The sequence below is a fragment of the Bemisia tabaci genome, chromosome 10 (genome assembly GCF_918797505.1).
Source record: "Bemisia tabaci chromosome 10, PGI_BMITA_v3".
In the NCBI taxonomy this organism is placed as follows: Eukaryota; Metazoa; Arthropoda; class Insecta; order Hemiptera; family Aleyrodidae; genus Bemisia; species Bemisia tabaci.
This window is the reverse complement of record NC_092802.1, coordinates 4853314-4870651: the sequence shown is the minus strand read 5'-3', so window position 1 is coordinate 4870651 and position 17338 is coordinate 4853314.

The following is a 17338-nucleotide window of genomic DNA, read 5'->3' as shown; positions in this document are numbered from 1 at the left end:
TAACATGATTCTTTAGGCTTAAACGCAGAGGTTTTCGTCCTTTTTTTTTGCTGAAAATCCAAAATCTGCCGAGATTTTTTACCTAATCGATGCGATATATCGCATGCCAGTTCGACCACGTCACTTGAGCTTGATGAATCCCTTAAAAAAGGCAAATATAAAGTAAAAAGATGAACCCCGACTTAAAGTCGCGTTATTGACACAAAATCCTCCCCAAAACCCAGTGAACAATTCTTTCTCATCAAAGAGGGATAGATGAAATCTGACATAGTGGCGTGGCGTATTTTGCGATGCATCGATATATCTGCCTTTTAAACCTATGGAAAAAGGAGATGAAGGAGAAAAAATTTGGCAGTATTTGATACGCCTTTCTTTACAACCTCTGAGTCAAGTGAGCTTTTAGAATCGAACTTTCTAAATCGATGGATGATGAACAATACCACCTATCTGTAAACTGACAATTTTGTCGGCCAAATAAGAAACTTCACCATTTTTATAATTTTGTAGTTGGATTCGCAATTTTCTTCATACATTGCGGCGTCTTTACAGCGCTCCCTATAATATGGTATCAATACTGATGAAAGTAAAGTGGCTTGCAAAATTACCGGGAAAGTAGCTAATTCATTTCCATCAAAATTTTCAGGCAGGCGGTACCCTTAGCCCTCGATACGCCAAATCGGAGAAAACGGGGCCGAAATGTGGAATTTTTACACATTCACTGGAAAAAAAGTTACGGACCTTATAGACACACCGTCCGTTCCGGGTTCAGAGGCCGAAAATTTCGGTAGCTGGAGCCGTGGCTTCGATTGCTCTGAGTGCCACGTCTGGAACTTTCGGCCTCTGAGCCCGAGACGAGGACGGTATGTCTACACTGCCGTGCTTAGGAGAAACGCCGTATGAGCCTTTAAATGTTGCCAAATCTCCTTTAATTAAAAACCACTGGAAAAATCGCTACCATTTTTCTCTCAAATTTTTCAGATAATTTTGTTCGCAATTTAATCTAATACATCTGACAATTCCACAGAAAAAAATGCATAACTCCTAAAAACTAATGTTTTATCCAAAGAAATTTGGCAACTCTCGAATGTTCATACGGCGTTATTCCTTAGCAGGCAGTATAAAACCCGTGAGCACACTGGAAAAAAAAAAAAACAAAAAAAAAACACATTGGATCTAGAGTCCAGACTCTTAAAAACATCGACAAGAAAAAATACTCTTGATTCAATCAGATTTAAGCTTAGATCAGAACCAAGCCTCTTAATTTGAGCGGATTTCCTTTTGATTTAAGCTTAAATCCGATTAAATCAAGAGTATTTTTTCTTGTCAATGTTTTCAAGGGTCGGGACTCAAGATCCAATGTGTTTTTTCCCCAGTGCACGGCTTCCAAGGCCGGAGTTTTTTTTACAGTGTTTTTTCACAGAGACAGCCTTGCGAAAACTGACAATAGCGTAGTTTCGCAAAGCACTTGCTCTCAACAATATCGGCAAACGCACACACGCGCTTACCCCCGCGTATCCACGACGTGTATTTGCGGTTGTGTGCGTGGCGGACGAGACGACACAGGATCCAGGCTTCGATCGCGGAGCTATGTCGGCGATGTATCAAACCGGCCGCGGGGACATGACGTATCGCTCGATTCTGGAAAAGAATAAACGGAGCGGGAATAATGGAGGATAAAAAATAAAATTTCAAATTTCTAAGTCGGATGCGTTTGATGCGGAGGATGCCTTTCGAGCTCGGGTCCGGGGTAGTTAACATTTTCCGTTTTACATTTCAATTGAGTCAAGTCGAGGGCATTCGATGATGTCTTCACTAGCGTCTCCGCTCGCCGACGCCGGGGCCCCTCGGCGCATTCTGTGCATTGGGAGACGAGTGCTCACGTCGGAACAGGTACACGACACGAACGGAATTTCGGGCTCCTGGGAAAGGAAAAGTTTTTTCACGTGGTTCTCTGCACACATCGTGGATTTTGTTGTAGGTTTCTCTGCCGATGCATCATTGTAGGGTGCCACACAAAAAAAAGTTGGTGATTTTTACTAGAGCACATGTATAGCGAGAGTATGGACAGATGTGAAACTCCGAAAATCCATCAGGCCTTCACCGATGCATCTGCGAATGAAGTTAGGGCCCAGAAATGCAGCCAACCCATGAATTTCAATTATCCAGAGCGATTTACTAATACTATAGTTACGTCGTTTGTAAAGCACGTATTTGACTCAGTTTTTGCATAAATTTACTCATTTTTGCGGAAGAACGTTCATTTCTCTACATTCTTGGCCATCTCGGTTAGAATCGGAATTTGCAGACTCTGCAGATTGACAGTGAAATTTTGTGCGGTAGAAGTTGGTTAGATGGATGGCTGCACTTTTGGACTCTAAGACCTCCATGAAGCGATCTGTCCATACTCTCACTTTACAGGTACTCTATATTTTTACCAGAAGTATAGTAAATTGGACGTTTTTCTGCACTGAAAAGTGTCACAATCTAAACTATACTCCTGGCTGATTTTGGCGCCAAAAATGAAAGTGAAGTTGCACCAGCCAGAAGTAGGCTCGATCCAATCACACCTTCAGCAGACTCAAACCGTACCTCTGACCTAGAGTCCCTTTATACTGAGAGTCAAGACAATTTGAATCCATTTCTGATTGGTTCCCGTATTTTAGGCCTCCACAGTGTCACGAACGGGAATAAAGATTACAGTTTCACCAATTGCAAAGATTATAATCTGGAATGGACCAGGGAATTACGGGTTCGGCAAGGAACAAACGGAATGAGAGGAGGAACGGAGAAAGGCATTTGAGAATGGGCCGATCAAAGATTACGAAAAACGTTCAATTTCTGTAATCTTTATTCCCGTTTGTGACATCCATGAGCTGAATTGTCTTGACTCTCAGTATGAAGGGACTCTACTCTGACCGGTGCAACCACTCTTATATCTGGCACCAAAATCAGTCAGGAGTAAAGTTGGGATTGTTATACTTTTTTTCCGTGTGCCGAACGGAATCAGAAACAGGTGGAAAAGACGAGGTTTGCTCGTCAGTCGAGGACCGTAAGAATGAATGGGAATTATAAAGCTCCAGTGACGTCAGCCTGGACGACCTGGGCGAGGAACTTTTCGGTGTGCCTATCGTGATTTTTGTGTGATTTTACATGAGGAAAATCCTCACCTGCCTGTATCTCATGCGTGTAACAAACTCATTTTACGGAGAATACGGTAGACATATAAAAAATGTGTAAAAACTCATAAATGAAGCACCATGTGCAGGACTCAACGGGCAGAAGTCTTGGGCAAAGTGACTTTAAAGTCACGTTTTCGAACATTCAAATAACCGCAAAAAACCGTAATTTTCATCTGACGTTGATTGACATCGGATTTCATTTAAAGTGGAGCCTAGGAGTAGTGTCATTAAATATGAACATTTCAAATGTCAAAGTCGATATCATTTTCGGGGAAAACAAGGAAAATTAGATTTGTGCCATTCTGACTTTTTCTCACCATCGTGAATCCTATTGGGATTGATGCACTCAAAAACACGTACACCTATAGATCTGTGATGATTTTTAGAGAACATATTTAACGTAAAAGATAGCAAATTACAACTTTCCAATTAAAAAAGTCAACTATCAATTTTGAGAAAGCTACAACACGGATAAAAAAAAAATTATAGAAAAACGATTATCGTCCTCCGTGCTTTAACATCAGAAGCATTAAATAAAGGTATCTTAGATTGATTAATTATAAATAATTGAAAGACCCCTCTCCGCCATCTTGTTGTTGAGCTTGTGGGCATTAACGCATTAACGCATTAACGCATTAACGCATTAACGCATTAACGCATTAACGCATTAACGCATTAACGCATTAACGCATTAACGCATTAACGCCTTAACACATTGTTACTAGTATACTAGAGTTCCGGAGCCAGGTTGAAGTCGTCACCTCCTGAACAAAGTAATACAGCGCCATGTGACGTTTAAAAATTTCCGCCGCTATTTCATTTTTTCACAGAGAAGTTGTTGGTCGAATTTGTCTGAAAATTTCAATGAATTTTATCGGCAGCACTGAAAAAGTTCAGTGAAATTTTCAGACAGTTTCGTTGAAAAGTATCTCCGTAAAAAAATAAAATGTCGGGTGAAACTTTTAAACGTCGCATGGCGCTTGCGTATTTTGGCCGGCAGTTGACGAAGTCAGAAAGCGCACTGAAAAAAAATTCTCGGCGTTTCTACCAAGGTCCGTCGGTACCTTTACCATCTCATTATTTTTACCAATTATAGGTAATTTTACCAAGAAAGACTGGTAAGCTTACCTAAAAACCGACACTTTTACTGTTTTTGCCAGGTAAGAATACCACTTTTATTGGTAATCAATTCCCGCGCGTAACTTTGCCATTTTATGTCGGTATTTCTACCACAGTCGATAAAAAATATTGGCGTTTTTACCGGGGTCCAGTAAAATCACCGAGAAAGTTCAATAATTTTACCGATATTTCTCGGTAAAATTACCAATTCCATAAATGGTAATTTTACCGAGAAAAAAATGGGATCAAATAGAACCCTGAATTCTTGGTAATTTTACCCTTTTCTCAGTAAATACACCGAGATTTTTTTTTCAGTGCGCTTCCTATCGGCTGAGCGCTTAATAAATTATGCCAGGAAGTCCTAAACATCGGAAATAGAGGTATGTTGCGCATTTTGTCCACCGATATAGATATCCGGGGGATCGAACCGCGATCCAGAAGCCCCAAAACCGACAACGCAGGGCCAAGGCGCGGGTTCCATTTAGGCTACGAGGTGACAAAAAGCGATGTCATTCGAGTGGTTTGATTGCACTCCCCCCTCCCCCCGCCACCGTACCCCCGGGGACCTCTCCTTCGAAGCTTCGTTTAAAATAACCCCACCGTTTGTACCCTTTTTTCAATCGACGCGCCGCGCCGTACCTCTCTCCCTCCTCCCTTTGTGCCGCAGCCGCCCCTCTCTCTTTCTCTCTCCCGCCTGGTGCTGCATCCGTCCATCTCTCTCTCTCTCTCTCCCTCTCGTGTCCATTAAACGCATCCAGAACGCATTGACTAATGAGAATTCGGATGTTCCATTAAATAGTGACCGAGCGGCGAGGAGAAAAAAATCACGGGCGACGCTCGCGTATTCCGCGGGGAAAACATTCATCACTCGTGTTCTAATCGGAATTTTATCGGCCGACACCGGTTTGGGGGGGGGGGGGGGGGTGCGGTCGGAGAGTGCTACGATCCTCGTCGCCGTTGCGTCGGTTCGATCTTATTTTACGGAAGAAAGAGCCACGGCTAATTTTGCTTTAAGATTCCTGTTTAAGTTAAAAAAATTGTCTTCTTCTTCTTCCTTCTGACGAGAGCCGTGACCCTGTTTGTCTAGCGTCTAAATTAGTATATAAATATGATAAATAAAATATGAGAAAAGTTGTACGATCTTATTTTACGGGAGAAAGAGCCACGCCTAACTTTGCCTTCAGATTCCTGTTTAAGTTCAAAAAATTGTACAAATGAAATCTTAGGCAAAATTTTTCTTAATGGACCAGATGACAAGGTACCCATTTAAGCATTGCAGGTCATTTTTTTCATGTGATCTCAATTAATTTCCTATTACATTCTACTTTTTTTACTTGTTCCGCACTGGAAAAAAAAACACATTGGATCTAGAGTCCAGACTCTTGAAAACATCGACAAGAAAAAAATACTCTTGATTCGATCAGATTTTTCCTTAGATCAAAAGGAAATCCGCTCAAATTAAGAGGCTTGGTTCTTGATTTAAGCTAAAGTCCGATTGAATCAAGAGTATTTTTTCTTGTCGATGTTTTTAAAAGTCTGGACTCTAGATCCAATGTGTTTTTTTCCAGTGCGTGATTCCAGTGATCTCTCATTGATTTGTGGCGTACTCATTGCAAAAAATGTTTTTTTCTTTTCCATGCTAAAGTTTCATCATTATTAACTTACTCGATAACTCTGAACTCATATTATTACCATTTTTAAAAAAAATATTTCTGCTCTTTCCATAGGAAACTCCGAAAATGAATGAACTGCCTCGTCCCATATACATTAATATGGTCGTCGATGAATTTTTTTTTTTAAAGCTTTGTCTTATTTCATGTTAGATCAACCCCCATGCGCTCGGGGAGTTTTGGGCCGCGCAGCGATCAGGAGGCGTACCCCCAGTTAACAATTAAAACGCACACTTTATAAAAGAGGCGTTTTGTGCGCACTTTATGCAGAATTTTGACGCGTTCCATGAGGTAAATTATATTATGAAAATATGCTTATTTTTGCGTATTATAAGCAACGCTCAGACGTTTTCCATGTTGTCTATTACTCGTCTGGATAGTACGTCTCATCGCGTCTCAATTTAGGCCTTTTATGATACGCGATCGCGGATCACACGCACAGAAAAACCGCGCGAAATAATTTAAAACATCGGCAACGCGGTGCAAAAATTGGCGTGCGTCAGGTTTTACATGCGTCGGTTGCAGGAGCGCTCGAACTCCAACTTTCGAAATTAAATTGTTTATGTAAAACTGCACGGGCTGTATGGTGAAGTCGTAGTCTGCCGTTTTAAGGAAAAACGCTGTACGAGCCTTCAGACGTTGCCAGATTTCCTTTACTAAAACCCCAATTTACTGAAAAAAATTGAATATTTTTATGTCGAATTTTTTAGATAATTTTGTTCGCAGTTCGATCAAACATATCTGAAAATTTTGCGGGGAAATATACGTAACTTTCCTGAGAAATACATGTTTTATCCGGAGAAATTTGGCAACTCTCGAATGATCATAGGGCGTTTTTCCTTAGCGCGGCGGTAGTGTTCGGTTTGCTCTAACGGGGCCTAACAAGTCGTAACTGTCTCGTTGGAGTCAACAGCGCGCGGCCGCGTTAATTTAAAGCGCCCCAAATCCGCCCCCACCGCTTGGATGTTTACGCCCGTTTCCGCCAGGCTCAAAAATAGGCCCAACACCCATTCGGCGCTCCTACATACCCCCCGCCCCCCTCCCCCGCTGAAGGCTAATTCGCAAACACGGAAGGAAACGTCACGAACATGCAGGTGCAGTTTATGGGATGCGCTGGTGCTGGCGCGATGACGGATTTCGCCATTCTCTCCATTCAAAGTTTTTTTTTTTAAATTTTTTAATCGATTAATTTATTTTAAAATGGAAGGTAAAGAATGAAAAGAGAGAGAAAATATGGGAATAGTAGGATAGGAAGAGAGATTTAAATTTTTAACTGTAAAGTGCGTTATGAATTTTAAGTATTTTTGACTGCTCATTGATTCCGGTACACTGGAAAAAAAAAAAACACATCGGATCTAGAGTCCAGACTCTTGAAAACATTGACAAGAAAAAATACACTTGATTCAATCGGATTCTTGCTTGAATCAAAACGAAATCCGCTTAAATTAAGAGGCTTGGTTCTTGATTTAAGCTAGATTCTGATTGAATCAAGAGTACTTTTTCTTGTCGATGTTTTTAAGAGTCTGGACTCTAGATCCAATGTGTTTTTTTTTTATTTCCAGTGTAGTATAAAGGTCAAAAGGTTCCATTTGGGTGGGAAGCTGGGTGGGGAAATTTTCAGGATTTTTGACTGCTCATTAATGTCAGTGGTAACATCATTCTAACTTGAAAAATTTCCACTCGTAAATTATATAATACCAGAAAACATACAAGATTGCAATATCTCTACGACGCTCAGATCCTAGGACTGCAAGCTGCCGGTGTGCACCTGCGCACTGTTCGGAAATGGTGTACACCGGGGAAGGTTAGACTTAAAGAAAATACAACTTTACAACGACTTGCGCGCGTACTGTGTAAGACGCGCAATGCATGAAGTATCCTGCAGACTTGTAAGGCGCTTCTAGGCGCTGCGCGGACAGTGCTGTGCGCGCAATACATGAAGTATCATGTGGTCTTGTAAGGCGCCATGCGCGCCAGCTCTGCGCCGGCCGCACTGTGTTTGACGCGATTATTCAAACTTGCGGCTTCTGCGGGTTTCAACTCATGATTTTGAAGTTTTTGTACAGTTTGTTGGAACTATTGTCATTTTAAATGACAAAACATTACATTAAACCCAACTAATATTCCCTTCTTTATCAACATATTTTTATAAATAATTCTTAATTGAAGCATGCTAGTGAAGTGACTCTTACGTGTAGGCTCTCTCGTTGCTCGGCGATGTAATGGCGTGATCATTTGGACTATAATACATTTTGCTATTCGGAACACGGAACTACAATGCCTAGCTCATCTGTAAAAACAATTATGTGCAAAAGGAAACCTACGGTTCATACGGCGTTCCTTAACGAAGCCAGAAATTGTGGCTCCTGATTTCAAGATGAAGTTCAATTGATCAATGATTCCTTTCGAAGCGTAGGTATGGATTCAATCGACATGAATCGATCCAATATAAAAACTTGAACCGATCGACGTGATTCGATCGACACCAATTCAATCGACAGCTATGAAATGTACGAATCAATCGACCAAATCGACACCGGGTTTTTTCAATAATAATTTGTAGGTCGAATTGGTATCGATCAGTTCACAGGCATCAATTCATGACGATCTAATCCCAACCCTCCTTTCGAGCCCTCCGGCGGGCCGATTATTGAAATTGATAGACATAGCTATAGACAAAGAAGACAAAAGGATTCCTCCAATTGGAGGAAGCGGATGGTTGCAATGGACAAAGGAGGTAAGTAATAGACTAAGTAACGGCAACCCACGAGGGTACCGATAGTTAGTCCATAATTTTCTCCCTTAGTTTATATGAACCACCCATTTCAACCAATAGGATAGCTCTGTACTTTCTATGTCTTCTTTGTCTATAGCTTTGTCTATCGATTTCAATAATCGGCCCGCAGTTTTAAAGTAAAGAGTCTCCTCACAGAATCAATCGATACACTTACAATGAGTTTCAGATCCTATCTACTTTTTTGGGGGCCATTCATAAAATACATATCGAGACGGGGGGGGGGGGGGTGTCGAAAAAACGAGGAAATTCATCAGCCCCGTGCCATTCTCAAGGATGCAATTTAGAAGTTGATGATCTGCAAAACTGGATGTTGTTGGAAATAAGCTCTCAATTTTTCCCAGCACCACCCGGACAAAAAACTACTCACGTGCTATCCAAGGCTACTCGAGGAAGTTTTCGACAGCTTACAAGTTGTACAATAGTAAAGTTGAGTCACGTCAACAATGGAAACACGACTCGTCCGATTTAACGTCTCCTCCGACAGAAGGGCGTATCTCGATTTTCACGTGAGCCCCGTTTAACATATGGATTCATGCTCTCTAGGGCTCACGTGAAAATCGAGCTGTGCGCCCTTACGCCCGAGGTGCGACGCTATTTGGTCTATCGGCGCGTTTCGCCTGCCGGGAAAAGCTCAACTTAAAGCCGGAATCGGTTCAAGCTGAAAAGCTGAAAAAACCCGCCGAGGCGGGAGAAAGAGCTTTCCAGATAGTTTCCCGGCTGCTTCCGGCCCGGTGTCCGAGCGCTTCGTTTCCATGCCTTGATGCCAAATTTAGCTGGTAAAAAATTACACTGAGAAAGAATGTTAGAGATCACTCAATTCCTGATTATCCTGGCGAAAGATTGGCAAATATTGGCTGGGAGACTATCCCTTGTGAGGATAAACCAGCACTAGATCTTCTCGTTTTCCAGGCTGGAAACGTCACTGCATTTCAAGATGACTGGAACCATTCAATTTTTTTCAAGAATTTTCCGTGCAAAATTCGGTTGAATTTATGGGTGTGATGATATGAAATTCGTGCAATTTTCAGTTAGAAACACCCAATTTCCTGGAAAAAATACGACTTGGAAACAGAAATTTTGCAAAATTGAAATGAAGTTGCATTCTTTCTATCAGTGTTAATCAATAATCATGCATCTGGTTGTTTTATGAGTTACGTGATCCGCAACCCATCGTTAGCTGCTATATTTTCCAGGATCAATCTTATGTCAATATCAAAATACAGTTTAATTTAATTCAATCCATAATCAACATTCATCCGATTCATGCTTGAAATTGGAGTACCTATATGGAACGAGTACGGACATGTCTGTAATTTCCAGGTTAGGGAATGGAGATTTTTTAGAGACCAAAAGGGATACCAATCTACGAATTTGAATCATCCAGAATGATTTATTATTTCAGTTGTTACGGCACGTCGTTTGTAAATCACGTATTTGACCTGATATTTATTCATTTTTGCGGGAAAACGCTCAGTCGTGAACATCCTTGGGCATTTTGGTCTGATATCAGAATCTGAAGATTGGCAGGGACATTTTTTTGACAACTCGAGGTTGGCTGCCCTTTTGGGTTCTATATTTTGGCATGTCCTCACTCTCCTTATATAGGTACTTTAGCTTAAAATAAAATTTGGGAATTTTGAATTCTTTTCACCATCCGACACCAAGGGCCGAAAGTTGTCGAGCATCGCTTAAGAAGCGCACTCAATGAAACTCGCCGGACGAGAGAAAAAAAAGCTCCTGGATTGAGCGGGAAGAAAGAAAAATCCGTGCATTGTCGCTCGTGCTCCTGCAATTTCCGTAAGAACCCCTCTCATTGTTGCGAGGACGCGCTTGCACCAACGCCGGCAGCAAGGCCCGCGCTACCGAAAGTTTTCGGAAGTGCCCTTAACTTTCGAGTCCTCGACTTGACGAGGGATTGTTTGTCAACTTTGACAACTTTTAAAGTGTGCAGTCGTGCTGTATATGTTTACCGGTGTAGGCATGTGCGCTGCAAAAACGGCCCGGATACATGCATATCCAGACTGAGTTTGAAAGAGAGGAGCAAGACAGATTTTGATGAATAACAAGTTATGAGTGATTTTAACTTCAGAAAGTACACTGGAAAAAAAAAAAAAACACATTGGATCTAGAGTCCAGACTCTTGAAAACATTGACAAGAAAAAATACTCTTGATCCAATCAGATTTTTGCTTAAATCAAAAGGAAATCCGCTCAAATTAAGAGGCTTGGTTCTTGATTTAAGCAAAAATTCGATTTAATCAAGAGTATTTTTTCTTGTTGATGTTTTTAAGAGTCTGGACTCTAGATCCAATGTGTTTTTTTTTTCCAGTGTACTTTCTTTTCATGATGTCGTTCATTTTGTAGAACTTCTTCTTCACCACTTGCGTTATCTTCGTTAAAATTACTGGTCAGTTATGAATAATTTATATAGAATGCTCAGTTGGATATATGTATGTTTATAGACGAAAAGAATAGATTTAATGATAGATGTTAGTAAGTACAGAGATAGAAATATAGATTTAATATTATTCAAGCGTGGTACTTAATGTAGAGGTGGACTCTCAGGGTAGGGTGGGATATTCTCTCCATTTTGGCCTCAACTTGAGAGCTTTTTTTGAGCTTGGGAGATGATTTCAGAAAAAACCAGTGGTACCATCGTGTTTCTCGCGAACTTTTACCTAAGAATTGACAGTCAAATCGCAAATTCCTCACACATGCAACATTTCCATTCTCAGGAACAATCAAGGTAAGAAATCCAAGAGACTCTCAAAAACCTCCAACTTTTTCAAATGAGACTGAGCCACGTTCAAATACTCATACGGCGTTTTTCCGTTAGAAAGAAAAACCGATCTGATGCTTGATTTTCCACCCCTCCTTTACTCCGCGAGTGAACGGTCAATTTCGGAGGGGGTTAAAATAATCCTTGAGCGGGCGATGCGGGAGCCTGGAGAAAATCGCTCTCCCTTCCTGATGGACTGAAAGTTAGGAACTCATTACGGGCCCGTTATTTTATTTATGGCCTTTGCACAGCTCATGCCGATTCCATTCAATTCTCCGCACCGTTGATTAACCGATAGCGGATATCCGCTCAAAGGCGATTAGCTACCCCCACCTCCACCCCTCCTGCACTATTATTAGATGCCCACTCAAAAATCAATCGTTGCCAAGGTCACTGAAAAGAAAATAAAAAGAAAATAAAAAATAAGAACATGATGTGTGCGTTACGATCATTATTGCCTCTCAAATGGACGTATTTCTATCAAACAGAACTATATGCAGGTGAGAAATATGGAGGAGTGTGCTCTAGAAAGCTGCATAAGAAACAATGTAAAAGTAGGCGTGATTCCTTTTGAAGAATTGGAAAAGCGGGATTTTGAATTCAGCAAACAAAACTAAGTGCTGGGTGCGAACTGGGTGGAAAGGTCATTGCTTCATCCCAGCATGGACGTATTTATGCTAAAAGGAACTATGTTTCTCGCAAATCCTATGCACATAGTACTTTTTAGCATAGATACGTCCGTATGTCGGAGGGCGGCGTCGCGGCGTCAACATTTTAGAAAAAACATACGTGCTATTGGTTTTCCTATGCAGATATGTGCTTTCATGGGAGAGCCAGAGATAGTGGTTCTTTATTGCAAAATGTAATCTATTTATGCTAGTTTTGCACATTTTGGTGACGTTAAATTTTTAGCGAACTGGGTGGAAAGGTCCTTGCTTCATCCCAGCATGGACGTATTTATGCTAAAAGGAACTATGTTTCTCGCAAATCCTATGCACATAGTACTTTTTAGCATAGATACGTCCGTATGTCGGAGGGCGGCGTCGCGGCGTCAACATTTTAGAAACACCATACGTGCTATTGGTTTTCCTGTGCAGATATGTGCTTTTATGGAAGAACCAGAGATAGTTGTTCCTTATTGCAAAATGTAATCTATTTATGCTATTTTTGCACATTTTGGTGACGTTAAATTTTAGCGAACTGGGTGGAAGGGTCCTTGCTTAATCCCAGCATAGACGTACTTATGCTAAAAGGAACTATGTTTCTCGCAAACCCTATGCGCATAATACTTTTTAGTGTAGATACGTCCGTATGTCGGAGGGCGGCGTCGCGGCGTCAACATTTTAGAAACACCATACGTGCTATTGGTTTTCCTATGCAGATATGTGCTTTCATGGAAGAACCAGAGATAGTGGTTCCCTATTGCAAAATGTAATCTATTTATGCTAGTTTTGCACATTTTGGTGACGTTAAATTTTTAGCGAACTGGGTGGAAAAGTCCTTGCTTAGTCCCAGCATAGACGTATTCATGCTAATAGGAACTATGTTTCTCTTAAGTACTATGCACATAGTACTTTTTAGTATAGATATCGGAGGGCGGCGTGGCGGCGTCAACGTCAGAAACGGCAACGCGCCTTGCGCTTAACGGCGCCCCATAGATCTTGGTGCCCGACGCGTGCGGTGATTGGTGATCAGCGATCGCTGCCCGCCGAAGCCCACCGTTCACCGTTTTTCAATCGCTTAGTGGCGTCAGTGGCACGCCGTCAGATTGATGTGTCACTTAATAAAAGCTCGGGGCCTGCACCCCCTCCCTAATCCCCCCTCCGCGCTGGGGCTCATTTTTTAAACTTGTTTATCTATCCGCTCCCTAGTTTATTTGCTCGCCGAGGGATTTTCCAGGGCGGTCCTGAATCATGCAGCAGCGAAAATGGCTTCATACGTTTTGCCCAACGGTTGGGAAGCCACAAAGCCGCGTTTTTTTTTTTTTTTTTTTTTTTTTTTTTGGATGAGGTAAATTATTTTTAACCCATGGTTTTTTATTTCGACTGACAGCACACTCACACTGTGTGTGTGTCTGAGCTCTCACTTTATTATGCGAAAGAATACTCGCTGATTTCCCTGTATGTTTTCATTGAACCAATGGAGCATTTACAAGTGTCTGAAATTTGATGAATATTGTGTTCAACTGGAGATTACTAAGTGAACTGAGTACGAGGATACCCTTGGTTCGAAAATTGAGCAATGATTGGAGAAGATATGTCAAAATTATCTAATCTGCTGAAATGCGTGTGTTTTAATGAGAAAAACCGCCAGATGACGTCACTAGGTGGTGCATTTTCTCATTTTCAAAGCTATTTTTCTACTACTTCCCATCTCAGAAAAAAGTATAAAACATACTGCGAAATCAGCTCTTGAAGCACTCTCAGATGAAGCACTAAAGAATTTCCGTGCAAATTCTCCATTGACGACATGTCACCCCACTTGTACCTATCACCAACGGTTTTGCCTTCAATTTTGTGGCTAGGCAACACGCCTACCGAGTTGCGTATCATATCGATGGCTTAAGTGCGAAACCACTTACCTCCTTTTGCGATATTGAAGACTTCCTGTCATACTTAATTTTTTCTTCAGAAAATTGGTCAACAAAATTTCTTGATAACTTCCTTCATTTTCCTTTCTTGTTGCAGAATATTCTGAATAAATTTTAAACTATGAAGTCTCTTTTTTTTCTTTGAAAAAGTATAATAATAGCGTAAATTTTGAAACACTGCAATGGAAATACATGGTCTCGCACTTAAACCATCAATATAAGTATCTCGCAAAATATCTTTCTTGAGCAAACGGAAATTTTGTAAACGTGTTCGTTTACTCCGCCTGCAGCTGCAGGAGGTTCGCCGAACATTCGGTTAACTTTACCGACATTGAATGTGATCAGCCATAGAATATAAGGGCCCTTCTGCGCAAATACTTAAAATTATGCGATTCCCTATCTTAGAAAGGTACTCTGCGATAATTTTCGGGCCATAAACGCCCAAATATTTGAATCAAATAGGAGCCAAGACGGGTTCAAGTTTACACTTCAATTTACATCTCAAAGTGCAATTTGACAAGAAACTGTCGAAGTCTCTCATCTACCACGTTCAGGACTGAGAATTTCTATTTTTTTTTTCAGTGTAAGAGTTAGTGCGAATATATTGGCACGATGGAGTATTGGTATTATTAAAGTTCGTATTAATTAGTTTTACACCATTTCGATAAAATTTTCATAGTTTGGTAAATGTAACAAAACTATTCTTTATAGGATGGACTGTAGGTTAAACAGAACAATATGTATAAGAAATGAAAGAGGAAAAAAAAATTAGATTTTTTTAGAGTCCGGGCTTGGAGCAGGTCAGCACACTATTTAAAATTATTTAATTTCCATAGTTTGGTCAATGTAACAAAACGATACCATATAGGATGGACTGTTGGTTGAACAGAACAATATGCACAAGAAATGAAAGAGAAAAAAAAATCGAATTTTATAGAGTCCGGGCTTAGAGCAGGTCAGTTAGTTAGTTAGTATATTTTAAGATATTCAGCGTCACAGGCTATTAACGTCTTTACAGAGAATTTTGAAAATGGGAGTATATACGAAAATTTAGATTTTTAAATTAAGAGAGGTAAAGAGTTTCAGAATTTTGGTAGTAACATTGGGTTCATCGCATGTAAGTGGGTTTGTATTTCTGTTGATTGTAGGGGAGTAGATCTGTGATTGGAGATGCACACTATTTAAAATTATTTAATTTCATATAAAAGCAAAAAGAGGCGACAAATATACAATTTTCAAGCAGGATCACGGTTGTAAATTTTCCGTACAAAGCTAGATTTTCCCTGGGCTGAGCGCACAGGAGAACGTTTGACTCAGCGTTCCGCGGCCGGGAACCAGGGCCAGGATTGAAAAGCTTTTAAAACTACTTAACTGGGGCCCTAATTGTTTGATTTTTTACCTAAGTGATCGCTTGTTAATCCGGTTATCAAAGGCGGCGATAAATCTCCCTGGAGTAAGTCGCTCCGTTCTACAAGTAAATCGACTTACGGGTAATGAGTTTTGTTTTTACGTCGCCCGTTCCAGAGGGGACGTCGTGGAGGGTAGTAAAAAATGTTTTGATTTTTAGAGCGCGGTTGCCAGGTCGAAGCTCCGGGAGAGGGTGAGGATTCGACCGCGTGCATAGCAAAACAGCGATAAAGTGAACGAAACGAGATGGGCACTTAAGTCGACACAACGGATTAAGTATTCTCAGATGTTGCCATATCGTCACCATCCGGTAAAAGTATCACAAGTGACATGCGCCGTTTCAAAATTTCCACCGCCATGTTATTTTTTTACAGAGGAATTGTTCAACGAGGTTGCCCGAAAATTTCTCTGAATTTTCTTCGTGCTGCCGATAAAATTTAGTGAACTTTTCAAACAGATTCAACCAACAATTTCTCCGTAAAAAAATAAAATGGCGGCGGAAATGTTTGAAAGTCGTATTGCGCTTGTGATAATTGGGCTGGAAGATGACGATATTTTGAAATGTTACTTTTCCAATTCGTCAACAGCAAGTTTGGTACACGATTTACAATTTGAAAGCGTTATTCATAAAGGTAAGGTACTTTGATCTCGTTTGGAAGGGCGCAACCTAGTACGAAGATTTAACCCTTTATTGCATAGCGTTGCATGAAAGCAACAAATGGCTTTCAGCTTTATTTCTACGCTGGAGTGGTAAATTGAATCAAAGCAAGAAATGATTTTTGGGCAGCATTGTAAGTCTGATCTCCTAACTTAAAACATTACTACAAAAATCGATTTCAACTTACTCTTGTGTCGAAAAAATACTCTACAATGTAGATTTTCTCACCAAAATCAACGATTAGCTCATGCAACAAAGGGTTAAATTTTTAAATTTGTATGTGTATCATGCAACTGAAGGAGGCGTAATGTTTTCGGTCGAAACGTCTTGATATGTGTTTTTATCTAGCTCGGATACCGACGGATGTATTCTTAAAAATGTATGAAGGGCGAATCGGATGGTAATTGACTAAAACCTGTATCGGCTTCGACTAGAGGAACGCTACAAGTCTGAGCCATTGTTTTTTTTTCCCTGCTAATTTTACCTCATAACTTCGTAGCTACTACAAGAGCCATATGTCTTGAATTTACGACGATATTGAAAAACAAAGTACGATTAGCTAACACTGATTATCAACAAGACCAGAGATTTTGGAGGTCTCTGTCTTCACCTACTTGTATTTTAAATTACCCGTGAAAGTCATTGGATAGGGGAAGTCCGGTTGAAGGTGAACTTGATTTCAACCATGGTTTTCAGTTATCCAGACGTGTTCGCGGGGGCAGTGCTCATTTCTAACTCTTGCAACTTTTCTCAATGTCAATATCAAAATATTTTTCGGTGGGGAGAATTGAGTAGAAGTTAGTGGAAGTCGTGTTGCTGTGATCATTGAAAACCCGAAAATTACAATGAGAGTCACTCGTTCCTGGACATCACGGTAAACCACGATGCGCGATACAACTATATCAACTCCGAAGCAGCTCAAATTGCATCCATCGAGTTGAAGGCTATCTTGATTTCTTAAAACATGTTCCTGTTATTCAGACGTGACTGCGAGAGCGGTGACTTAATTGTAATTTTTGCAACTTACAACTTGATGAAAAATCTTTTAGGTAAAAACAAAGAAACAATCGAAAAACAATAAAAACACACTAAAATACAAAAAACAAATGGGTATACAAGGCTATAGAGGATAAATAAACA